This window comes from Phodopus roborovskii, unplaced genomic scaffold (assembly GCF_943737965.1).
Source record: "Phodopus roborovskii unplaced genomic scaffold, PHOROB, whole genome shotgun sequence".
NCBI classification, from domain to species: domain Eukaryota; kingdom Metazoa; phylum Chordata; class Mammalia; order Rodentia; family Cricetidae; genus Phodopus; species Phodopus roborovskii.
In genome coordinates this window covers 30045759-30064829 of record NW_026126482.1, presented here as the reverse complement: position 1 = coordinate 30064829, position 19071 = coordinate 30045759, and the positions used below count along the sequence as shown (strand labels likewise).

General features: G+C 39.8%; 1 protein-coding gene across 2 annotated transcripts in view; it reads left to right on the top strand.

Moving 5' to 3' along the window:
- The first annotated feature begins 1586 nt into the window (after positions 1 to 1586).
- LOC127229374 (type-1 angiotensin II receptor A) overlaps positions 1587 to 19071 on the top strand; it is a 42672-nt gene continuing 25187 nt past the window's right edge. Inside the window, exons 1-3 of one of the 2 annotated variants that reach the window (XM_051194498.1) lie at positions 1587 to 1706; positions 2694 to 2770; positions 10453 to 10536. The gene's annotated coding sequence lies outside the window, so the exon portion shown is untranslated. The remainder of the gene's footprint in view (positions 1707 to 2693; positions 2771 to 10452; positions 10537 to 19071) is intronic. The other variant, XM_051194497.1, reaches the window with a different exon arrangement.

The following is a 19071-nucleotide window of genomic DNA, read 5'->3' as shown; positions in this document are numbered from 1 at the left end:
TGTTTCATTGTTTCAGGTTTCATACTAAAAGACTACCTCCATTGAAAAAAACTGAAATTTTATGTTTACAAAGATCCAAGTAACATGCTTGTGATTTTTCACAACTTCAGATTTTATTGACTAACAATAAAGCAGTCTGTATTTCCTTGATAACCTAAAAGGCAAATACAGAAACATAGATTCTTTTATTCTGATCTTAGCTATGACTATTTACTTTCAGATTATACACTACACTTCACACAACACATATGCATACATGTAGTTTACAGATTGGCTGCATAGAAGTGAAGAGACCCAGATGGAGCCGGAGGAATTGCAGAGATGCCTGAGAAGCCAGGTAGGGTAGCTCGAGTCTCTATGGTCATAAGATAATCCTGATGGAGGTCTGCGACTGTGCAGTCAAGGTTTGAGCAAAGGCTGGAGAGGTCAAGTGCAAGACTCAGCCCAGTTGACAGTTATATGGCAGGTGGAGATGTCCTGCCTGCTTTCCCTGGTTTAATCTTAACATCAGCATGCGTGGCAGTAGGCTCCCATTTACTTTGATTTTTCTTTTTCTTTTTCCTTTTTTTTAATAGTGGGGCCTTTTCTACTTGAAGGAATAAGTTGTTAAATCTGTCTGTGCCTTGTGACTGGTGATAGACAGATGGTGTTTACTTGCCCATCAAGGTGTGAACTCTACTTCTGCGTTTTTTTTTTTCCCCCCCAAAATGGAGTCAATGCTGCTTGTAAAACAGAACCTCTTGCAGTCTGAAAAGCCAGTGTTACAGTGTGGAGAAATTGGGAGCAGGGCACATCCTGATCTCAATATTTTATTTTTCATTGGGTTTGAACTGGTAGCACTTCATTGAGGATTTGCATCTCCACTCACAGAAGTGGTTAGTCTGAGGTCTTCTTGTAATGTGTTGCCTGGGTTTGGTATCAGAGTAATTCTGACTTCACCATGATGCACTGGGGAAAGGACTTTTGGTTTTGAAAAGAACTGAGTTCATTTTCGTTTTCAGATATTTTGTGCTATTTGTTTTTTGGCAGTCTGATTTTATTTTAAAATAAGTGCAGCTCGAGCCGCGTGTAAACTAGGAGGAACTGGTTTTCATCTCTTTCACTTTACAACTCTGAAATTAATCCATTCCATCTGTGAGCCACACAAGGGTGTCAAAATTTGAGTTAGCCACAGCAAAGACAAGGGAGTTCCCTTGTCTTTTAAGTTCATCCTTAAAAGTTTTCCAAGGTTTTTTTTTTTTTTTTTTCCTTCCTCGGTTCTAAGTGGAGCATTTATCTCGGAGTCAATTTATGTGGCCTTACCCCAACCTCCTTCCATCTCCAGCACTCAGGCTGTGATGGGGGATTCAGGACCACATGAGCACGGATCTGGGAACTGGCAACGGGTGACTGGCAGCAGAAAAGTGCAGTGAGAATCCAGAGAGGGAGAGGGTTGGACCGAGGGTCTGGGGCGGGGCGGGGAGGAGAGGGAGGGGAGGAGTGCAAAGCAGAGCCCAGGGGTTGGAACCTGTGGAGCAGCGACGCCCCCTAGGCTATAAACGAGGAGATGCTTCGCTGATGATCGCCAGGCAGCTGCGACTGGACTGGGTGATGCTGTGTGGCTAGAGAAGACACGGGGATTGAGTCCTGCTCCACCGGTGGCTCGGGTGGCGGAGGCCCGTACCAGCGCAGCGGCTCTCCCAGCTCTGGCGCTCTCCCGGGGTGCGGTGAGTCCTAGCCGAGGCGTCATGCCAGCGTGGTGATCAGGGGCAGGAGGGATCGGTTCGTTGTCACTGCATTTGAACCAGGAGTACTGGGCGAGGAGGACCCGGGGGACCCAGGAGAAGGAGTACATTCCCGGCCAGGCGGCAGACTGGAGCTGGCCGCACTTCTCCAGATCAAGTGGGAGGAAACTGCGCTCATTTGCAGCGTGCTCCAAAAGAGTCATAATATTTTGACCAAACTCTTTCGAGTACAGGCTAGAAATTTACAGAAATGGGAGGCAAGCAAAGCAACTTTTCTCCGTGCCTTTAAATAACTGTGGTATTTAAACTGTGACCTGACTTTAACCGTGGCCTGTGTGACTGCGAGGCCAGCCATTTGAAGTTGTGCTGCTTGGCGTTTAAGTTAAGAGTGCCCACTTTTTGTTTACCAATGACCCCTCATTGTCCTTCTCTGCTTTCCCCTTCCGAGCAAACCCTGACAGCATGGGCCATTGCCATCAGACATCGGTAGATGGGCTAAACTCTATTACCGCAGGTGTTCCCAGAGGCTCTTTGATTCCCCAGACTGGGGCAGGGAGAGGCGGGTTGCTGCACCTTAGCAGGCAGACATGGCCTGGAGTCCCTGAAAGATTTAAGTGGCCTCTTTTCAGTACTGAATGGAAAACAGGGCTCTCCACTCCTCTAACCTGTTTCCTGTTCCTTTAGCCCAGTGTCTCCGCAACCCCAAACTGTGGTGGTCTCCAGAAAACTCAAGACGATCCTCCCCAAGGCTTGTCTGGTCCCCTTGCCTTTGGTCAAGCATAGACCTGGCTACCTGTGCCCTTGTTTACTAATGTCCTTATTAAGCATAAAAAAAACAAAAAACAAACAAACAAACAAACAGACCACCACCGACTCCCAGGAGACTTTTTCACAGGAAAGTTTGGGCACTCTGTGTGCCCTGAGGTCTCATTTGGAAGTTGGCAACATTAATTTCCTGTGTCATTCCAGGAAGAGAGAACAACCGAGAGGGAATCAAGCAGCCTTACCCCTTCTGTTCTCTTCAGCCAGTAATTGTCCTCTTCAAGGTACTTCATTCCCAGAATGATTCTTTTGATAGTCACCCACACGGGGTCCTGGGGCCCCTGGGGCCCCTGTGTTTATTGCCCTTAGCAAAAGCCTTAAGCTTCCTTAAAATTTTCTATTAGAAAAAAAAAAGTTCAAAAGGAACCCAAGAGGGTTATTTTAGCGTTTCATCTCCTCAGTTTAACCACAAACAAACACTACCAGTGGTGTTTGCCATGTAAAGGCCTCACTTGAACAATCACGTCTCCATCCAGAACCATTTTCCTGTTAATGCCCAAGCACCCTACTTGTCCACCCACCAAATTAGCTGCATGATATTAAGAGTCATTATGTTCATTTAACAACTCCGAGTCTCAGGGCACTGCCCAGAAGGTCTTCTCCAGTTATTAAAAACCACCTTTTCTTTCTTAGTGATTGCTAACAAAATAAAAGTCTAAAATGTTACCTTGTTAGCCCATACTTGCAGTCTTCCGTTTGTCTTCTCTGAAGAGACGTTAAGTTTCCTAATAGATCCATGGTCCATCCCCAAATCATAGGCAACCGTCCCTATAATGTATAATATATAAAGCTTGAGGTTTAGGCAGTGACCCTAAGTTGCAAGGTCTTAATATTTACTGATTTTTCAGATTCCTCCTTCTCTTCCTGGATTTCTCATTTTTGTTTGTTCATGTTTTTATTGTTGATGTTGGTTTACTTTCTCCTTCACAAGGCCTTGGTTTCTAGTTCTGCTCTTCCTTGGTATTAGCTGAACCGATCTCGGTACCCATCACCTCAGAAGAGAGTGGGGTTTCTCTCAGAGGAAGACCAGTTATCCTGAGGCTTACAAAATGTCTGCCCATCAGTGTCTGAAGCAGGCGTACTGAGCTTCAGTCTGTCTGCTGTCTTACTTGGGTCAGTGTAAGGACACATACATAGACCTTTCAGCTTTGTCTTCTGTCTGGTTTGGAGAAAGAACTGTCCCTGATACTTTGGAGCTTACTTTTGCTGCCTTTGGCCACTGCTACTTATGACTGTGGATACTATGTTACTAATTAACAGTGACAACTAATTTTGCTTGTGCCATGGAAAGAAAAGTTTAATCTTATACTTACTCCAAACCCAATGAAGTCCTTAGCCTCCAAGGACTTTGAAGCAGTTTGAACAACAGCCGCCAGCCTTCGGTGTGCACTGACTATGCCCTTCCCAGACAGATAGTCGAGAACACTCTATTTTGCTTTCAGATCTGTTATAGGAACAGAGATGGAATTCCTGACCCATTTGCATGCTTTTGCTGCCCAGCACAGACTCTTATCCTTTAGCCTTTTAATTATCACTGTGCCTGGTCCTTTTATTGAATTTTAGGTTCTAAAAATCAACTTCTTAATGGCTTGATGGCTTCGGTTACTTTTAACTAATATTACCTAAGTGGCAGAAGGTAATACTCAAATGATTTGTCAAGTCACTACTATTAACCCATTAAAAGCTCTAAAATATAGTGGTTGCCTCCAAGAAAAGAAATCGAAAGAGGTATATATTCGCCGAAGTTTTGTTAGAGTTATTACTTCAACATCAGATGGGAATACAAAACAAAATATGTATTTAGAGCATTCACAGAAATGACAAATGGATATCGCTGTTGTGTACAGCTGCATTATCAGGAAATATTTGCTGATTTTTAATTCTTTTCATAGCAGATATTCAGAAAAATTCCTTTGCATATGAAAAACAAGCTCGTGTTTCAAATTTCTTTCATAACAGAGTTTGCTATATGGTTTGAATGCTGTGTGATTGCTTGCTTGCTTTGTTCTATTGCTTTCTTATAGGTAATTTAGAATCACTTACTTTAATTTTTGTTTTGGTGCTTCCTCTAAAGGTCTTAAGTAGACTCAATTTTCTAGATTCTGCTAGCTATGGTTACAACTCCCCAACCCAAGAGTGTTTTCAAGAATTTCATGTTCAATTACAGTTACAACATAAAAGTTTGGGAAACAGGTGAGCAATGAGTCCACACTGCTTCTAGTGTCAGCCTGTTCCGGATGTGCTCCAACTTTTTAAATCAGATGATTAACCATCCTTTGATTTAGATCAACTTATTTCTTAACTCATTTTATATACATGGAAGACACCTTGATCTTCACCAAATGATAAAAGTCTTAGTTTAGGCCAACGACTTTAACGATTGGTCTTGATTAACTACAGAGCAAGAATATCGAAAACACATACATGCCACTGTGTACTTGGTTATAACGAGATGCTATGTTTGCTAATTAACTCTCTGAGTTGCTTAGATATTTTCTCATTTTCTATGAATTAAAGATCATACACTGCTTTGGAAAATGAAGAATTGTCCATGAAATCTGTATCAGCTGTAGCAAGTTCTTGCATAGGTGCTTGTATAAAGCAGAGTGACATGCCACCTTTGAGGACACATCAAAGTGAAAAAAAAAATGGTCTTTGCTCTGCAGAGTTGTTGGTATGTCGAGAGAGAGAAGACATTTAAAAACCACTCTTCCTGTCCCCGTGTTCAGATGAGACAGGTGTCTGGTGTGGCAGCATTATAAGGTCCCTGCACTTCTCCAACAATGAATGGCAGCTCCTTCCCTTTCTCACCAGACTCCCTTAATAGTATCATCACATTCGTGCACCCTCAGAGTCTCTTATTAAGCACTGTGCAATTTCCTAGTGTTTGAGGGAAAGCATGACAGTGGAACTACCTTTCCAACACACCTAGTGTTTCACCCCATTACCCACAATGAAAGGGCTCAATACGGATCTCATTGGGAAATAGACACTAATATTGTTTTCAATCTAAAGAAATATTGGCATGGAAAGAATAAAAAGGATGCAAAAACTAAATCAAAAACGATGCAAGGAACACCTCAAATCAGTGGTTTTGAATGTTTCAAAGCAAATGAAGCTTTCTCTCCCTGTATCAGATTCTTCACATTTCAGTTAGAAGCAAGAATTCAGTCACCTCAGGTGTTGTAGTCCATAGACCAGCTTCCTGAGAATCAGCTGTGAATGTATGGAAATATAAGATCTCAGATTCCTTGAATAAGAATCTTCATTTTCCAAAGACTCCTGGGTGATCCAAGTACTTTAAAGACAGAAAAGCCTCGGTACTCAAGCCCCACTTCAATGATTATCTTAAATGTTATTTTCTTGGCCTTTGGATAAGATGTTTTAAAAATGGGCAGTGGCGGCTCATGCCTTTAGTCCCCAGCATTTGGGAGGAGTGGCAGGGGAATCTCTGGGTTCCAGATCAGCCTGGTTTACAAAGAAAGCCCTAGAACATCCACTGCTACACAGAGAAACCTCTTCTTCCCAAATAAAATGTTTTTTAATAAAGCTAAAATTTATTCATTATATATCACATACTGTATAGTGTTCATCCTGTGAATGCCTTTTATTCAACCTGCAGAAAACTCCATGACATGGTCTCTGTGTATCTTCATATTATCAGTCAGAATACTAAGAAATAATAAGAGATAAAAATGTGACTCAAATGTGGTAACATGTAAGATTTAAACATTGTAAACTGTTGAGGTTTAATATGGACCAGGAGAAACAAATAGGCCAAATAGGTGTTTATTCAGGGAGAAATAACTCACAACATAGACAGATGGACACCAGCAAGTTCCTGGTCCCAAGGATGTCTCCAGATGCTCTCCTTCCTGTCCCTGGGCTGCAAGCAGGAGAGGTCCTGGGGTTGCCTCCTCAGACTTAGTTCCCTCAGGTAACATCTGTCCCTGTCCCCACCCCCAGTGGGCGTGGTCTATGCGGACAAAGTGAATCTCACTACAGTAAGACACATACCAAAGCCATGTTCTTTGCCACATTGTCTGTCCTACACTAGGCAACCTTTTTTTTTTTTTTTTTTTTTTTTTTTTTTTTGGAAGCTAATTGTTTAAGAATTTATTTAAAGTTCTAATTTGAAAACAAGACCCATTTCTGTCAAGGAAGAAAAACATTAAGAACAATTACGTTTTCTTTATAATATTTACTTAAAATGCACTATTAAGACATCTAGAAATTTCAGCTTCCAGTTGGAAGAGCTACTAAAAGTGTGGCAGGTGCACGGGAAGGGAAGAACCTGGGTAGCACTTGTACTGGAATCAAGCTTTATAAATATGTAGCTGCACACAGTATTGTCTGTAGTCATAACTGCTTGGGAAACTGAGGCAGGAAACCCCATTGAATCAGGAGTTCAAGAGAATCAGGAAAATACACAAAGATGGTTCTTTTAAAAGGTGAGAAACAAGTAATAGGCTTTTAAAAATTAACTTTCTGGGGGCTAGGAATATGACTTGGTTGGTAGAGTCTTTGTCTAGCATGTACATTTCTTCCCCAGGACCACGTGAACAGGGTGTGGCAGTTCATGTCTAGATAGATGCCAACTTAAATCACATCTTATGGTCAACTTTCAGTACAGGCTCTTACTTACCTAATGTATGGTTGAAGACATGCTCTAGTAGATTCTAGCTATAAAGTGGCCAGGTTCCAAGTAATCGGTGATTTCTTTTAAGCCAGTGACTCTCCAAGTACTTTAGTTCCTGAAGAATTCCTCCCAGTGTCTGCAGGTTTCCGACAATTGTTAGATAGACTCAGCCAAATGATTTTTGTTTTGCCAGAAGATCATTAAGTTGGCTAAAAGTCTAAGCCGAGCCTAGATCTCCCAGGATCGTGCTCAAGAATCATGTCCTGCCACCAGGACAGTTGTCACAATTTTCTATGTGATGAATTTGATCTGCTGCTTGGATCCAGGGCTTTAGCATCCAGGCAGTTTTAGCAGTCAGAATTAATATTTACGGGAAAGGCTGGGAGCAAAACTCGGCTCAGAAACACCAGCATGCCATGCAGTGGGTGTAGGAGGTTCATAGAAGGTGTGATCACACAGCAGGCAGAGTTTCTCAATGCTAAGAAGGGAGGCAGAATCAATGACACCCCCCCCCCAAGCCCAGCCTGGGAGTGTAGACAATTCACATTAGTTTCTTTTGTCTTCGAAACAGATTAAAACATCCCATAGTACTTCCTCCAACAAATGTCAAATGCTTACAATTTTATCATCAGAATTTTCTCTGCTTTTTGACTCACACCTTTTTTTTTTTTTTTTTTGGTATTCAATTCAATTACATTTCTTCATGATTTTAAATCTATGTGTACCTCTTGAATGAGAATGTTCCATTAAGCCTGATTTAATGACCAGCTTTCCATGTAGATGATGTCACTTTAGATCAAACACATGGTACCATGAGTAAAACACCACACCGTGATGGTTTCCCAGCCACTCACTGCCCACAGTCCATTGCTGCCACTTTATCCGTAATAGAAGAGAATCCAAAGTATTTTCTACATATTGATTTCTTAAATACTTTTTGAAATTTGACCTGTCAAGAGAAGAGGCTTGCTAACAGGGCCAGGAATCCACACTCTTAAGCAATGTGGTAGAGAAATATGAAGTGATAATGTAATTGTCTTACATTTTAATAACATTTAATTATAATGTATTCATAAGTAACATATAAAACATTAATCACAAGTACAATTTTGGGTGCATAAGGCTTCGTGGGATCCTGTCAAAATACTGTTAAGGCCGGACTTAGGTTCTTGATGGTCTAATGAAAGTAACTTAGTTTTGTTATCACTGACTAGTGAGTAAAATCATTCCTTGTATTTTTATTAATGCCAGAAAATTTAGCAGAACAACAACAACAATTAAAAAAAATCAATAAAAAGGCAACAGATCTGAAAAGCCCCAGAGGGTTACTTGTTCAGGATTCATTCTTTCTTTTTGTGTATGTGCTCTAAATTCCTTGAGTGAGTCTCTACGAGCTTAACATTTCCACTTCGTGTTCACCCTGGGCCTTCTGTTACTTTCCCATTATTCCCACTGCTCTTCTTGCTTAGCCAGCCACTGCTAACACTCTGAAGAAATGGGACTGTAAAACCGATGACTTCCTTAATTTTCTTCCTAAAGTGCAGTCTTACAGGAAGCCCACAGCTTTTACGTCATCTTAGTATTTTAAGTGAAATCTTCTTATGAAAATGTCTTTGATAATGGTGATAATGCCCCAGTTGTTGTGATACTATAGCTAAAATAATCTTCAGATTGGGCTTTCTGTGTCACTTTTGCTTTTAAGTAACTGAGCAGCTTAAAATAATCTTTGTAGAATCTTCCAAATCCATAATAGAAACTACCGATGAATTTAGCTACCTGGAAGTGAATAAATAAATAAGTGACTAGATAATAAACAGTATGATAAACAAAGTGCTGAGATATACTGCAAACCTGCAAAAGCATAAAATATTAGCTTCTATAACTAATATTCACCCTTTAGTATGAGAAATAATAATGAGTGGCCCAGTAGAAAAAAATAAGCCAAGGTAATGGTTAAGGCAAATAAGAGTAGAAAAGAATTAGAAGTCGAGAAGTTCAGTTTCATCCACAGGTACTGAAATGCCAAACCAAAAGACACATTAAAGAAGATTTTTATGAAAACCTAGCTTTTTGGCATCAGACTTTTATCACAAACTTTATAAATGGTATTTTATAAATAGCTATGCTAACAAACATACAGTTTAGTTGAATACCTCTATTTTGGAATTGTGCTATCAATAATGTTGAGTAAGTATAAAAATGTCTTTGTATGAATATGAGCATTAAAATGTTTGTAGCAGCCAAAGGGGAAGCTGTAAAAAAAAAGAGATTTAAGGCCTTAGGAACAGGCTGGCTAAGTAAATTATCAGTGAATAACGCTGCTTCATGTGCTAACAAAGGACGTTCTGTGTGTAGCAGCAAGGATAAATAAAATGAACAGACAGCAATGTGAAGAGAAGTAAAATCTTAGTTAAGAGAGCATCAATGTATACAACTGCATGCATACATATATACTTTGAGTTCTAGAGGGATAAAGAAGAAAAGTATCTCTGGGAGGTGAACTCCCAGGAAAAATTAGAGCAAGACATTTACATTATTATATAGCAACATTTATAAGGCATGCAGGTCTTATATGAAAAGGACAACAGAGAAATGTTTTTTTAGAATGGGGTTTTCAAAATATAGTATAATAACACTTGCATAAACCTCATAAGAAAAAGAATATTTAGCAAAATTTAATTGCAGATTCATCCACCTGTGCATATTCACTATGTTCCCTTTTAAAATGGCCCTGCCCACTTCCCATCCTTCTCTCTTTCTCTCTCCCTCTATTTGTTCCTCTCTCTTCCTCTTTCCTCTCTCTCCCTCTCTCTCTCCCCCCCCCCTCTTCCCTTTCCCTCTCTCCAGTTGCTCTCTTGTCTCTGGAGGCTGGTCTCTCCCCTTCCTCTCCCCTTTTTATGAACTCTTTCACAAACAAACAAAACAACAAAACAAACAAACAAAAACCCCTCTGCTTGAATAAAAAGTTTAATTGCAGATTCATAAGTAAAAACCCAATTTGTTGCCATAGTTCACATCTAACAGCATGTTTTCAGTTTTGTCAAGTCTGGTCCCCTTTGCCGGGTGTCTGTGTCTACAGGGAAGGGTGTTAACCATCATCAGGAAGACGATGGGATACAGGGCAGCCTAACTCCAAATTAGGGAAAATATGTTCTCAGTATGAAACAGGTGGCTTCATTTTCTCATGAAACAGTCTTAATATGCAGTATTACCAATTATTTAATTACAAATTAAAATCTGAATCACTTTGATATTTTTCTCTTCCAGACTTAACATAGGATAGATTGGTAGAAAATGGCTGGTGCTTTATCCGGATAAACCACTGCAACCCTCCCTGGAAGTCATCACCAGGTAAGGTTCTCATATCTACAACATTGTCAGTATTTTTCCCTAATCGTCTATGGTGGGATAAGCAGGGAAGAGTAAAATTCCACCTTTACTCTATTTTCTTGATACATGGCTTAAGAATGCGTTTTCTGTAACTTTAAATATATACACTATCGTAGTAACTATTCATTCTTGGACTGATGGAAACACTTGGCAAAGGGCCCTCTGGCCTTTGATGGCTGCCCTGTGCTGCATTCTCGTTGGAAAAGGGGTTTTAAGACGCTAGCCAGGAAGGGATTTTGGCCCCTTCAGCTTCCAGGTTGGGTGTGCATTCATTCACTATCAGGAGTCTGAAGACCGAGACCTTAAAATGAAACCCGCTCACTGTCAGAATGCCAGTGTGTCTCAGAGTCTCCCCATGCAACCCTCTCCCCTACTCTGATGATTTTGCAAGGTAATATTAGTCAGTGCGGGAGGTCCTATATGCCTCACAAAAGCCATGGAGTCACAGGATAGGACACTGGTTCCTTGGAGAGACACAGTGGTTTGAGATGGTTTTGTAGATCCTTTTCATGAAGGGAATCTTAACTAGTAGGGGAAGGAGACCAGCAGCTTCCCTTCTCTACTTAGAGGGATTAAAAAGCCTCGTGTGCCACTTAGAATGAACAGTGATCCTATTTTGCTAAAGCAGATGCTAGATGGGTGCTAGGTGGGTACATAAATGTTACAAGTGACTGTTTTATTTTTTCTCACTGGCACATAGGAGACTCTTTCTGGAAGGCACCCCAGGGTGGTGGTGTGAGGAAACTATTTAGAGCTACTTTAATCTTGAAGATAAAAATAGTCACGTTCTACTGAGTTGTCACTGTGTACCTTTGGAGTGTGTGTGTGTGTGTGTGTGTGTGTGTGTGTGTGTGTGCAGATAAGCTAAGCTTAGCAGTCTGGACAATGCATGTTATAAATTTAATAAGTCAGCTTTGGAAACACGTACAATAAACTATAACAAATACTTCTTCCGGTTTGGAAGATAGTAAGACAATAAACATTTTTTTTTTCAGTCCTGAGGATTGAACCCAGGCCCTTATACACATCACCCTTATACACGATGTGTTTTAAAACAAAAAACAAAACAAACAAAAAAAAATCATTGTTATTCTGAGACTGAGTATTGGATATTACTAAGTCACCCAGGCAAACTTTATGTTGTCAGCTTCCCTCTCAAGTTCTGAGACTTACAGTTTTGTAACCCCCAGACCCAGGGACATGATGCATTTTTATCAGTTCTTGTGCTGGTTGTTTTTGTCTATTTGACTTAAACCCAGGCTTAAACCTGGGAAGAGGGCTATTAATTGAGAAAATGCCTGGGTAAACATTGGACTGTAGGAAAGTTTGTAGGGCGTTTTCTTAATTAGTTTTGTGGCATGGCCCAGACCATTGTGGGCAGTGTCCTTGGCTGGTGATTCTGGGTTCTATAAAAAAGCAGGCTGAGCAAGTTACGGTGAGCAAGCCAGTAAGCAGCTCCCTTCCATGGCCTCTGCATCAGTTCCTGCCTCCAGGTTCCTGCCTTGAGTCCCTTGGATAATGGACTGACTACAAATTGTAAGATGAAAGAAACCCTTTCGAGTCCTGAAGTTGCTTTTGGCCACGGTTTGTTAATACAGTGACAGAAACCCTGACTAAGACAGCTCGGAACAGGAAGGTGCTCATTCTTGATCACTTCCCATCAGTCCCAGGTGGAAGAAGCCAGGCAGCCAATCCAGACTGTTCCTTCCAGAAGAGGTTCTAGTCTTGAACACATACAAACACATACAAAGACATCCCATTCCTGACATTCACATTTGCAAGAAATCTCAAATAACTAATGACACCTTGCTTATGAATAGCAAACACATTTCTTTTTTAAACAGTTCAGTGTAAATGTTTCAGTTGTTGTTTCTAAAGAGCTGATGGTCTACCAGCCCTCCTAACTAGCAACATTGCCCTGGTTTCCTGCCAACCAGTCCCAAAGGCCCGGTTTTCGGCTGTAGGCACTATGCTAAAACACAGAAGGTGTTTGTTTACAGAAGGACCTTGTGAACTTGGTAATATCCCTTTAAAGTTTTTTTTTTTTTTTTTTTTCTCCCCCCCCCCTCCACAACTAAGGGACTCTGATCTCTTATTGATTGAAATGTGTAAACAGCATTTTAGAGTTTGTTTTACAGGTCCAAAGTGTTTATGTTAAAATCAACTTTTACAAACAGGAAAGCCTGAATAGTACATTTAAAAGAATAAAAATCTGGGTTTAGTGTCACAAAAATCTGTGGACATGTACTGTCTAATTTAATAGCCATTAGCCACATGTGGGTACTGAGTTTTAAATATAAATTGATCTACCACAGAAAACAAGAGTTTCTCAGCTCCGTCTACGCATCTCCAGTGTTTAATAGATCTGTAGTTGATGGCACAGACATAGTTCCAGTTCTAACAGACACTTTTATTTGACAGGCTGCGATAAACACAGTTTCATACAATGCAGTGGGCATTCATTGCCTGTTAAAGGAAAGTTTTATGCTCTTTTTCAACTTGGAAATTTTAAAATATTTTGATATTCAATTTTTTTTAGTTCCCATTGTCTGGGATGCAGCTACCACAGGCCTTTTTATGTGTTTCCTATTAGTTTTTACACTTGAATTTTTAATATATTAGTCTAGTTTTCTACTCTTAATTTCTTTCAAAGTTGTAACTAAGTACCTATGTCACCTCTTGAGTTAAGGACTAACAGGGATGTGACAGTTAGCTTCTTTACCTACATTTTTGTCATCCTTCTTTCTGTAATGATACGTCTCATTTGTTTTAACTTAAATAAATCTTATTGGCTTTTTAAATAAAGAATTTGGTGATCCAAACAAAATCAGTTACCGAACACTTTTGTTTTAAACACCTCTAGTTTTACTTGCCTTACACATATTACATATAGTAGTAATTTGATTTTATTTTTAATTAATGCAATGAATCCCTGGTGTAATATAACCTTAAAGTTCTTGTTCCTTCTGTTTTCACATGTTCCATTAACAAAATGTCAGTCTCAAACACATTCCAGTCATTATTTCCAAAAATGCAGTTACATTTATTTCCTGGAATAACACAGTTGCACAAGACCAAACATTACAAACAAATTTGCCATTGCTGTTGAAGTCGGCTGTCAGCCTGTCTTTAAGAAAGGGATGTCATATCTGCCAGTCTTCCAATTACACATTTAATAGTGTCCCCTTTCAACCATAGTGCAAGTAATAGAAGCCTGGAGCCACCTTAGACTTTTAAAATACAAATTCCAAAATGTTTCTAATGAGGGAAAATTTTAGCCTCTCTGTGTGTGTGTGCTGTGTGTGTGTGTGTTTAAGTGAACTAAAATATAATTTGGTTTATAGGATAAATTATGCAATATTCACAGTTTATTGGTGATAACTTGATTTCTTTGTTAACTAACATGGCTAGAAGACTTTTGCCCATGGACATGCTCCTTTATATTAGTTAAGGAAGATGCTATATAACATCATAAATTTTTGTATTTCGTCTCTCTTTTTTTCCTTCTCTGGTTCTGTGGCGTTACCAATCATATAATATAATATATAAATATATATTTAAGTATTTCTGCAATCTAAGCAATTCATTCTAACAAAATTCTTAAGCTAAAAAGAAAAATTAGCTTCATGGGAAACTTTTGTTCAATATATGTAATTAGTTTTCATCAACTTTATTAATGAGAGGTTGCAAATCAGTTAGGTTTATAGTAAGCAGATGCTGAAGATCCAAAAGGGGCTGTACCTCTTACAAGAAGATGCCATTTAGTTAGAAAGCAAACATGACCAGATTTGAGCAATTGAGTACTGTTGTCTTGATGCATAGCTAGACGCAGACTTAGGCTGGAGTAAGAAAAACTGTGTGGCTTCACAAATGTCATCTTGGGTCTCTTGGCCATTGGCAGTTGAAGACATCCTTTGAAGACAGTTAGGCTTCATTTACAGAGGTCTACTATAAATTCTTTTGTCAAAACTGAATTTCTTTACAGTGGGACAGTTACAATGGGATGGTCTGTTATTCTACTTGTCAAACACACCCCACCGTTCTTGGTGCCATGCTCCATGAGTTTCCCTAATTGTCTAAATCCCTGTGGTATTTCCATTTTCAACTGTCATGTAGGAGATAGTCACCAGGCAAGTATGAGGTAACTGTAAAGTTTCTTTCCTCTAACTACAAAGTTGGGATATCAAGTAAATGTCATGGCAAAGTGAATCCTAATGAGCACAATAGAACACACCCAGTGCCCTGACTCAGCTGTACTTTGAAGTAGGTTTTACCATTCAGTCAGTCGGTACTTTTGAAACTTGCTGCTTAGTGTGGAGCACAAAGGTGTGAACATAGATGACAGTCCCAGGACCTGGGTCTAGGATAATGGCTCATTTGGAAAAAGAGCCTTCCATGAGGACCTGAGTTTGGGTTTCCAGGACCCATAGAAAAGTGGGGTGTGGTGGGCGGGGAGAGACAGGACAATTACTGGGGCTTGTGGGCCAGTCTGACCAACAAAAATGGTGAGCTCCAGATTCAGTGAGATACCCTGCCTCAAAAAACAAGATGGAGAGTGGAGGAAGATACCCCAAGCTGACATCTGACCCACCCCCCACCTCACCCCCCCACACTCCCCTACACTACACACAAGCACACATATTCCTGCACTCCACACAAGCACATGCACACGAAAAGAAAATTTAAAAATGTCATACAAATTACAGTGGATGGACAGAAAAATCAATTGAGGAAAGTATAATAGGTTTTGAATGAAATAAAGAATGAGAATAATTCATGGGAGCAGTGGGCAGAGCTTACTTCAGTTTTAAAGTGATGTTCAGAGAAACTTTTGACCAGGAGAGAACTATGTGGACATTTGGAGGAAGATTGCTCCAGGCAGAGGCTCTGAAAACCATGAGGGAACATTTGTAGCCTTAGAAACGTCAGGCAGGGCGTCTGACAAGTGACTTGCAGCGTTGTATTGCGGTTGAATAAGGATCAGGATAAACAAATAGGCCGAATAGACGTTTATTCAGGGAGAAATAACTTAAAACTAGACAGATGAATGCCAGGAAATTCCACCCGATGTGTTAACTGTGATTCTTATTGGATAACTGTTGTGTTATATATTTTGCTATGATAAGGTTAAAACCCTTCTTTTTATTTAGACAAAAAAGAGGAGATGATGGGAGATGTCATTCTGTATATGTTTCTCATACTGGTTAATGAATAAAGCACTGTTGGCCAATAGGAAAGGAAGATAGGAGGGACTAGGAGACAAGAAGGAAATAGGAAGTAGTAAAGGAGTCAGGATGGAGAGCCTGGAGAGAACAGAACCGCCATTCCTCCGCTCTCGGTAAGACCACGTGGAAATACATAAAAATGGGTTAATAATTAAGACAGAGCTAGCCGATAAAAAACTAGCACCTGGCCAATGACATTGTATCAAATACAGAGTCTCTGTGCATTATTTGGGGCTGGCGTGGCAGCGTGACAAGACCAGGTGGCGGGCAGAAAAACCATACTCCTTACAGCGTTGAAAAACATAAGTTGATAGGAACTAGAGGTACATGTACAATGGACCTAGGAAAGGCAACTGATAGGATTTTAAGGCTTAAATGGCTGTAAACTTAAAAGTATTCAGATATACAATGAATCATTCCCCCAATTAAGGATTTTGAGTAGAAACCAGGGCTACAACTCTGTCCTTACTGATGTGGGCTCTAATAGTCATTGCAACTGCTAGGAACCCACATGGTTAAAATCATTCTCTCCAGATACCTAAGTATGCTTCATATATACTTTGCTTACAGTTGTGATTTTTAATCCTGTTTCTGAGGCTGAAAATACAGTTCCTCAAACACCAGAGAGTTCAGGCATTGTTAACAGATCACATTTAGTGAAAAATCTGCATTCTCAGACACAGTGTGCCTAAGTCCTGGGATATCACCAAATTCAAAATATTTTCATGGACTTTTTATCCCATTTAAATTATTTTATCTTTAAGCTTAATGAGAAAATTTAAAATATGTGCATTTTCATTGTATGTACATTCCCATCCATCCCCATATAAAAAGGAACAAAATTAGTTAATGGAAAAAAATCAAATTTACTCATTTTGAAATTATACAGATGATTTGAGTGAGAAGAAACAACTCTGGTATTGTTTATTTTCTAATTGCTGTTGTTTTCATGATCTTCATGACTCCCCTGCTCTGCCATCATTCAAGACTTCTAATGAGGGCTAAAGAGCAAATGCATTTAGCAGTCGGTGTTTAAGGGATGGAAACAAGAACATGAAGATTAACAGCATCGTTCTTGTTAATTTGATTTTCTACAGCTAAGTAAAGGTCTTTGTTACTATTTCAAGCAAATGGGTCTGAAGAGAAAGTACATACCTGGTGCCATGCCTCTCCTGAGAGCCTGTTGCCCTACAGGCTTAGGCTGGAGAATTCTTCAATAGTAGAAATGTTAAGAAAAGTGAAACTCCCTTTATCGACAGGAGTAATAACAGCTCAAGGGTTCTGTGTTCTGTGGTCTAAGAGACTTTGAAAGTAGTGTGGTTTCTGATAAAAATTAGTACTACCCTGCATCCAAAATAAGAAGCTTTGAATTTCATCACATGGATTTCTTGTCTGGAAAAACAACATTCCCCCACCCCCCAAAAAACATACAAACAAACAAACAAACAAAAAACCCCAACAAAACAACAAAAACCAGAAAACAAAAACAGCAGCATTTGAGAGAATTACAACTCTCAGTGACAACCTATAGAATTATGAAAGGGTTAAAATAGGGCCTAAGAATGCTAATAGGTCTTTTCTTTCAGTTCATTGAATTTGAACAGATTTTTTAACCTCACTCTTTTACTCTGCCAACTGTCTCAATAGGGGTTCGTGTCTAGTTGATTCTTACTTCTCTTTTAAAAATGATTTACTTTATGTGCATTGGGTGTTTTAGCTGCATGTATGTCTGTATGAAGGGGTCAGGTCTCCAGAACTGGAGTTACAGACAGTTGTGAACTGCCATGTGGATACTGGAAATTGAACCTGGGTCCTCTGGATGAGCAGCCAGTGTGTTTTTTTTTTTTTTTTTTTTTTTCCAGTTTTAGTTCTTTTTATTTCTTTCTTTCTTTTTCTTCTTTTACATATCAATCCCAGTTCCCTTCCATCCCTCCCTCCCTTTCTCTCTTCCAACCTCCCATGCCCCCCATCCTCCCATCCCACCCCCCCCCCCCCACTCCACATGTAGGGTCATCTTCCTTCCAGGAGGGGTCATCTAAATCTGTCAAGTCATTTGGAGTAGGGATTAGGCGCTCCCTCCTGCCTCTAGGTTAAGGTTCCCTTCATGGTGAACATGCTCCCAAAGTCCTTTTGTACACCAGGGATACATCCTGGTTCCACTGTCAGAGGTCCCTTACATTATTGCCCAGGCCTTCTAACTGAGACCCATGTTCAGGGGGTCTGAGTTGGTCCAATGCTGATTTCCTAGCTATCAGTTTTGATTTGCATTTCTCTGATGGCTAAGGATGTTGAGCACTTTCTTAACTGTCTTTCAGCCATTTTGGATTCCTTTATTGAGAATTCTCTATTCAGTTCTGTACCTCACTTTATAATAGGGTTATTTGGTGTTTTGTTGACTAGTTTCTTGAGTTCTTTGTATATTTTGGAGATCAGCCCTCTGTCAGATGTAAGATTGGTGAAGATCTTTTCCCAGTCTGTGAGCTGCCATTTGGTCTTATCAACTGTGTCCTTTGCCTTACAGAAGTTTCTAAGTTTGAGGAGGTCCTATTTATTAATTGTCGATCTCATTGTCTGTGCTACTGGAGTTATGTTCAGGAAGCAGTCTCCTGTACCAATTTGTTCAAGGGTGCCTCCCACTTTCTCTTCTAAGAGGTTCAGTGTGGCTGGATTTATGTTGGGATCTTTGATCCATTTGGACTTGAGTTTTGTGCATGGCGATAGACATGGGTCTATCTGCAGTCTTCTATACACCTTCATCCAGTTATGACAGCAACATTTGCTTTCCTCCTCCCATTGTATACTTTTAGCTGTTTTGTCAAAAATCAGGTGTTTGTAGGTATTAATATCAGTATTTTCGATTTGATTCCCTTGGTCTACCTGTCCATTTTTGTGCCAGGCTATTTTCAGGACTATAGCTCTTTAGTAGAGCTTGAAGTCGGGGATGGTCAGCCAGTGTTCTTAACTGATAAAGCATCTCTCCAGATGATTCTTAATTTCTATTAATTTCTTAATTTTGTCTGGTAGAGTCACAATTATAAGTCATCATCTAATTTCAGAAAAAATATGATATTTAAAACAATTTACATGTTACAGTCTTCTCATATAAAAATAAAAACTAAAGATTAAAATATTACCAGTCCAGGAATGATTCGTCTTTAAAATTCTCTCAACTTGGTACCCACTTTCCAAGGTGAAGATAGTAGAAGAATAATAACTGGCCAAGCACTGGTACTGAGGAGTGATCTTGTTTGTCACTCACCATACTTTGAAG